Source organism: Lytechinus pictus, chromosome 6 (genome assembly GCF_037042905.1).
Source record: "Lytechinus pictus isolate F3 Inbred chromosome 6, Lp3.0, whole genome shotgun sequence".
NCBI classification, from domain to species: domain Eukaryota; kingdom Metazoa; phylum Echinodermata; class Echinoidea; order Temnopleuroida; family Toxopneustidae; genus Lytechinus; species Lytechinus pictus.
In genome coordinates, this window is record NC_087250.1 from 25,640,390 (window position 1) to 25,648,518 (window position 8,129).

At 34.1% G+C, this 8,129-nt stretch overlaps 1 long non-coding RNA gene across 1 annotated transcript; it reads left to right on the forward strand.

The window, feature by feature from the left end:
- Positions 1–2,743: 2,743 nt before the first annotated feature.
- LOC135154439 (uncharacterized) lies at positions 2,744–7,901 on the forward strand. The gene is made up of 3 exons (XR_010293830.1): positions 2,744–2,850; positions 3,235–3,334; positions 6,382–7,901. It is a non-coding gene; the product is annotated as an uncharacterized LOC135154439 (long non-coding RNA).
- The last annotated feature ends 228 nt before the right edge of the window (positions 7,902–8,129 follow it).

An 8,129-nucleotide genomic window follows, 5' to 3' on the forward strand; every position in this document is an offset into this window, starting at 1 on the left:
ATTATTGGTTAAATTGTCCCCGACCGTCACCTCTTTGTTACGATTTCACGACAAATGTGAAAGAGGGTTCTGCATCACGCTAGTTTCTTTATTTAAGTATTAAATTTGAGTGTTTCTTGTTGAAAAATCCTTTTAAATGTTAATTCATAACTTATTGTGAAATATGTTTGTATTAACCATATTTTAAATGAGTAATGTTATCTGATATCCCTCTCTTCATAATGATGTAGCCTCGGAATTTTCGTTCAAAAGAACTCAAAATAATCTTTTGGAGAGCCTCGGTAACAATCGTCGGTTTCCGAAGGCTATATAAACAAAGTCGTCCCCATTACTACCTACAAGGGCAATGACCACTGCCAATTTCAGTTAAATTATTAGGACTATCGGCCGCTGACTGTGTGTATGTTGAACGGAGTAATCCCTTTGCATATTTGGAATTGTCTAATCTCCGAAATTTAAGTCTAAATTTGAATTTAGATTTTATGTCCTCTTACACGTTGAAGAGGTTCGTCCAATTGTTGACTCGTTTAATATCATTTGGTCTACCATCAGTTCGTCCACTATCCACATTGTCTTGTTGACATTTCGTCAATAACCCGTTGGTCCAATAATAGCCATTTAGTCCTTCTAATCAAACTTAATTTGAAGGGAAAAAATAAAAAAAAACGAATGAAACTCATTTGTTATACCAACTATTTATGAGACGAAATGGTAATAGACGATCGGGTGATTAGACGAAGTGATAGTGGGCTCAAATGGTTATTGGACCAAAAGTTTACTAGACGAAATGTAGACAGACTGAGTGGTATTAGACTATTGAAATGAAGGTAGACCTTGCGGAGAGTGGACGGCAGTAGATGACTTACCGTTGAAGACGGGTAGAGGAAGTATGCACAATAATTAGTTGCACCGCAAATAAGTCGCCCGGTGAAGCGGCGGATTTCGTTCCCGCGGCGGATACGGTGCCTGACAGATACGGTACTAGGCACACAATCCGCGAACGCCGGCGGATTTAATACCAATTATTCTTCGGGAGATATATTTTTTGCTATTACTTTCACCGCGCGCGAGCGATATCTCAAACTACATCACCCCCCTCCCTCTCCGATATTGCCAGAGGCGTGTATGCGCGGCCCAGGATGACGTCATACACGTTGTCAATCTGAACCAAATCCGCCGAGGAACCAAAATCTGCAAACATCAAACAACGTAAAACCAGGCGGAGATTTCATTTTCCTTATCAAAACAAGTCATTATAAATTGAATTATATATACTTATTTAACATGTTTAATATATTCAAGTAACCATCATTTTTATAAATGATATAATGTAATAAATATGTATATATTCTCTTAATCGAATTTTTATCTAAATAGTAATGTTAAAAAGTTAAATGAAGCGCCAGAGAACGATCATCGGTTTCCAGAGGCGAGGAAGTTTCGTCGCCATAGGCGTAATAAGTTGTAGGATATGAAACTGACAGTACTGCCAATATCAGTGAAATATTTGGTTATAGATAGACCAATAAGCACTGACCTCTTCAGGGTACTGTCGGAGGAAGACAGCTTCATAAACCAATGCAAGACTTCAAAATCATACAACTTGTTTGTTGATTCGATATACTAGTTTTACGTTTTTGCTCAGTTATTCAGGGGCCTGTTGCAGAAAGAGTTGCAATCAATCTCAACTCTAAAAATCACGTATAACTTGATTTTCAACCAATCAACAGTGTGCATTTGGGACTTGCGTTTGATTTTTGACTTGCATTTAAACGCAACTCTTTCTGCAATTGGCCCGGATCAAGTTGATATTTTGGTACAGACTCTCCCTCAATATTTCATCTTCGTGTATCTATAATCCGATATTATGGATATAGAGCACCAGCTTTTATAAAGAAATCCTCCGGTAAAACGTTGAATTACAGACACCTATTTCTTTTTTCTGAAGGCGTCGATTTCGAGAAATATGCATACGGATTTAGTTCCCTCCCATCCTTTCCAATAAACAATTGTTAACCTTGTGATATTCTCAGTCATAACTCATTAAACGGTAGACCATGCAGGGTATATTTCTTTTTTAAAATGCTGTGCACTTTTTTTTTTTGGGGGGGGGGGGGGTGCAGTATAACAAGATAATATAACGTGCTATAAGCTCAAGCTCAATACAAGACACTTCCGCACAAATTACGTTTCAATTTGAAATGATATTTGGAGAACCCAGGGGGAGAACCATGGTCTTGATATCCGTAATTGCAAACTCTCATGGAATCCTATGATATTTGCAATGCGCTAACTCAAAAGGGAGTGGTTTTTTAAGCACTTATACATTGTAAAGTATCCAAACTATCCAAACGAAAAATTCCAATATCACTAGCATATCCACATCAACCAGAAAATATACATATACAAGACACGCAACAGCTTGATCAAGGGGGTTTCAAATGAGATGGAGTAACATCAAATAAAATCTCTTTGAACAAGGATAAAAGCCGCCAGCAGAAAGTATGTCAGTCATGCATTTTGCTCAACATCTCTTGCAATTGTGCAGACAAATGATTCCCGCATGACTCCGCAGCTATAGGTCATCCATAAAAAGGAAATATGCTTTTGTGATGATAATTACTTTTTCGCCGCTTCTTGGTCTGGTTATATGTGTAGTACATAATTCGGAGGCATGCGAAAATAAACTATGCAATATGTCCTGAAATATGACTCAAATTTGCTCGTCTGGGCATGTGCGGGCACTCGTATGGCATTTAGAGAAATGAACAACAATATTCCACCGACCACATTTGAAATGTTCATTCGCCGCAAACGATCGGAGAAGTGTTAAAATCTAGTTCAATAAAGGTCAAATTCTTTCTTTTTTCACTAATCAAAGGTTGATTGATATAATCTGGGCAAATATCTCGTTGTAATAGTGCTTGGTTATTGATGTTTTGTCATGCATTCAAATTTCAGTTTGTTTATTAATATGAAAGATGGAAAATTTATACAAATGGATATTCGTAAAATTTCACCCCTCGGATTTCTTCACTGAAACTGGCGGCTTCGGATGTGGACATCAAAAGGTCCTTATTGCCATTCTTTCTTTGTTGCTTCTTTAGAAATGAACAGCTGCTTGAATAAATGTGTTGCCCGTTGGAACTCCAGTCGTAGAATCTTCTTGGCTTGATACACATTCCCCATCTTATTTTGATTTTTTACACCCATGACTTTCTTTCATGAATGTAGGCTCTCGCAATGTGGGACGATGATGAATGGTTGGGTGGCTTCTTACCTCGAGCGTCTTGACACGAAATCATCCAACGATCTCCACGTGTATGTTTCCCATGTAAGTCACATGCTCTGCCTTTACACTATGTGATTTCAATGGCACATTATGGACACACTACTATCATTAATGACGGTAAAAGCATGTACGTGTCAGGATAAATCGAAAGATAATCCAACAGTGAAAGATTAAATTAATTTTGAAATCTAATATGTAGTAGTAATTTGAAATCTAATATCTAGTAGTAGCTCTTCTCTGATTCATAATTCACTCAACTCTTTTCAACGAAAATATATGGAATTTCTAATAAATTTTTGAAATGTTTCTTAAAAATTCATGAATTAAAGGGTTTTTTTAAGTTCTGTTTTAAACACGTTTTTTTTTGCAACCGTTTGAGATTTGCCTTTGATATGCCAAAGTTTCTATACATTTGTATTCTCTGTATTTTGTGTGATCTTATGTATTATATCCTTTTTATCACTGTAGTTGTATGTATTGTCGTCTTATGCAAACGTGAAATAAATTTAATTGAAAGCAGGCAAAACGCGTTAATCAATTTTACCTTCAATTTTTAACATAGTCCAACGACAATGAGGAAATGAAGCATTATTTTTAACGAAGAAAACAAAAAGCACCCAGTAAAACGCTGTGAATGTGGGAAAAAATGTGATCGCGTTTTAACCTATAATTTGCTATATATTTAATTGAGAAAAGGTCAAAGGGGGAAAGCGAGATGAAGGAAGGTAAAGGGAGAAAAGTCAGAATACATAGATTTGGTTATATTCAATTCAATTCAATTCAATTCAATTTATTTTCATTCTTCAACATAATACAAATAATTACATGATAAATCAATTCAATTCAAATAAAAGCATGAACAAAATTCAACATTGAATAAATAATATACATATTCAATAAGTGCTTCAAATATAAATTAACATGCATGTCAAATTTAAATCAATATAATCAATATAATTAAATATAATTAAATCAATATAATCATATCTTATCGTAGTCAGTCCAAAGCCCCTTATGTAAATATTCCCTTTACGCAAGTTAACCTTTAACCGATCCTATACAAGTAAAACGTAGGTACGCTATGAAGGAGGAAAATCGAAGTCATAACTCGATCACAATTATGACTTGCAAATTGCATAATTATGTTGTAACGAACAGCAAACTTAAGGATGCTTGATTGGTGATGCTATACTTATTGTATTTTCTGTTTGAGTTTGTTATAACGATCGTTGTCTCACGGTGGCTTTTATTTCACCATCTACGATGCCAAGCATGTAAATTCATAAGATGACATTAAACAATATAAACGCACACACACATTATAGCCCGTGGCGGCCTACGATGCCCAATAAGAAACGTTAATTGATACATCGTGTCATTTCAAATTCAAATTCAAATTCAAATTTATTTATTTCACTTCCATCAAACAAAAACAAATTGTATACCATATATAAACATGGTATAAACATGATCGTATAGAAAATATACATTATAGGCAAGAAATACAACAGGCCATCGGTGAATAAACATTCGTTGAGTTATAATAATGGAAATGCAACATTACTTGAAACAAAGGAAACATTACCACTCGTTGATTTATTTTTAATATAATGTCATTTCCAGTGAGAATCAACAGATATTGTACTTTCGGACAAAGTGATGTTGTTTTCCTCTTGAAATGCTGACCCAATCTTCAAAAATACTTTTCGAAATCCTTTCTTTCTTTCTCTTTTTTTTTTTTACTCATGTGTATATTACTCAGAACATTACTTACACCTGATGAATGGCACAACAATTAAATGTTTTTAATCATGACAAGAATTATGGCGTTTATCACCATTTTGATTGCGTTATAGCAAATCATAGATAATTCATCGCTCCGTCTTTTTTTCCGGGGGGGGGGGGGGAGCATGGACTGCACGAACTCCTACCTTTCGCATTTTTATTAGCTAACCAAACAAAAGTAATCACAACCGAAAAAAAAATGAAGTCCAAGCACTTTTTTTACATTGTAAATGCGTAAAACAGAGCGAAATGGAAAAGCGATAGGCATTCTTTTACCGTGGGGGTCAAGAAAATGGGGAAAGTTGTAATGTATAAATAATCGATTCCAATTAAAAAAAAACATGATAGAAGTAAGAACTAACTCCAGAAATGGCGTTCAATGCATAGTCTGCAAGCACAGACCCCAATATCTCCTGTCTGCGTGAAATGAGAGTAGAGCCAAACACAGAACATATAAAATATAGTCTAACTGCTTCAGACTCTGTATTATGCACTAAGCAATAAACCAAGTGTCTATGCCTGCAACCTATGGTCTTACACCAAAATACAGGAAGAATTGAAGAATCAAAAGCCAAAACGGAAAAGTGTTTCATTTTGTTCAGATTTTTCCCTGTCATCGTTTCATCAAAACAAAACGTGAAAATCGAAACAGAAACAGGAGGAAGCATTATCTAACCTATTTTCCCCCCAATATTGTATATTTCGCTCGTCCACATTTTTTTTCAAACGAAAAAAAATTATCTTATTGAATAATCATCTTATAGATTAAAATAATTATATTAATAATAATAATAGTGAGTTCTTGTATAGCGCATAACACATTATGAATAACGTCTCTATGGGCTTCCAAAGGACTTTGATATTATTACCACGGCTGTAGCTCAAGCAGCTTTCACGCGCTCGGCATTTCAAGGAATAAATTCCTGCCAGGTACCCATTCACCTCACCTGGGTTGAGCACAACTCCCCCCCCCCCCAAAAAAAAAAAAAAAAAAAAAAAAAAAAAAATATATATAAATAAATAAATAAATGAATAAATAAATAAATACTAATAATAATAATAATAAATAATAAATCAACCAATCAATCAATCAATCAATCAATCATAATGAATAAATAAAAAAAATAAAAATAAATAAATGAATAAATAAATAAATAAAAAAAATCAATGCATGTCACCAAACAACTATCTCCATTCCCGTTACTTTAAAAATCACATATGTATATTGTCGCATTTTTTCAATGAAAACTAAATTGCTGGTTATCTAGATGGCATTTATGTTGTTTGCTTTTTTATCGTTGCAGAGTGATGACTCTCTTGATTTTGACTTCTACCTCGCTTCCCATATCGATTGAGCGATTAGCATGATGAGAGTAAAGCTGAAGCCTGTGTGAATGCAAGCGATTTTATTGTACCAGGCTATGCAATGGATTAAAAGATGAGAACACAGGAACTCGTTCGGTGAAGTCAACTGCTATATGTTCCACATCGGACTATTATATGTTTAATATGTTTATATCCATATCTTAGGGTTAGAGTTAGGGTATAAAGATATAAGCATACGTAATGCCCGTAATATGCATTATACATTTTATGTACAATCATATAATTCAAGTTGTACTGATGGCGTAACATTTTAACCGTTCGTATAAAGATAACATAAACGCTGATATGACCGTTTTATATTTTCAATTCTATTAAAGAAAATGTATTTATTTCTTCAATAAAAAATATACAAAATGTTTTGCCATGACAGCGGAGTATTACATTTATAACCTATCTTTAAACAAAAATCAAGCTAAAAAATGGATACTACTTGTCAAATATATTTTAGATGTAATTGTGTTTTATATGACACCGAGATAGATCCTTGTCATTTGATTGATTGGTCGATATCAGTCATTCAGCCCATTTTACAACGACGTCATCAACCGTGCAATTATAGATCCATTCATCGTGCAATTTTGGATCCACTGATACAATTTTGTCAAATGCACACGCGCACCCAGATTACAGACACCACTCGTGCTTGCAGCGCGCGTATTGTATATACCCAATAATCAACAGACCGAGCTTGCACTGCATGAGCATATTTTTCATCGAAAATCACAAACTTCATATGAAAAAGAATATAATATTAGGTGTCATATAAACCAAATAATAAATGTATACTGTTTTGAATTGAAGTACACGGATGATTCTTTTTCTAGCAATGTAATCATGGCAATCGACACGTTTCCAATTGAGTGAAAATATTTTTGGTGGTGTAAGTCAAGTTAAAATGTTAAGGAATATGATTGAGGAACATGTATAGAATGTTTTGGTTTATAAATTCATATAATAGTAGTATTCACGCGCTCAAAATTAAATCGCAATATGAAAATTACATTGAACAAGGTTTCATTTCTGAAATCAGTTAGCTGTCACCGAGAGAGGTCGACATGCTTACAAAGTGTTTTATTTTTGTATAATGATTTGTTTTCCTGTAAAATACAAATGTAATGTGATAGTTACAAATAATTGAAAAAAACTATACCGTACGTATGACGGCCATTTTATAAATTTTGAATATAATCAGTGTTTAGATGATCGAAACAAGTTAGAGCCTTCTCAATTTTCTTATCATTATGTTTTTCTTCAGCTACCAAGTGTTGTGTTCATGGTTGAAGTAGCATATACCATATTCATCAATTTATTCAATTACTTCATGCATTTTTATTGTGTAAAGAAAGACTGAGTTAACGCATCATTTATTAATTTTGAGCGTGATAGAGCGCAGTATAATAAACCATTTCCATGAATGGCACGAATAAAACATACTCCCAAAGAAACATACATGTATTGTTGTGTAGGATGTTGTGTGTATGTGTATGAGTGAACACGAGGGGGAAAAACTTGAAAAAGAAATAATGGATGGAAGTTTTTTCCTGAATGAAATGTTGATACTTGATGTCGTAATCAATTTGGCAGCTCATACAGAAGCTATACTGGGATGAGAAAATCCAAGATGTGCTAATAAACGCTCTTTAGGTTACGGAATACAATTCTCGTT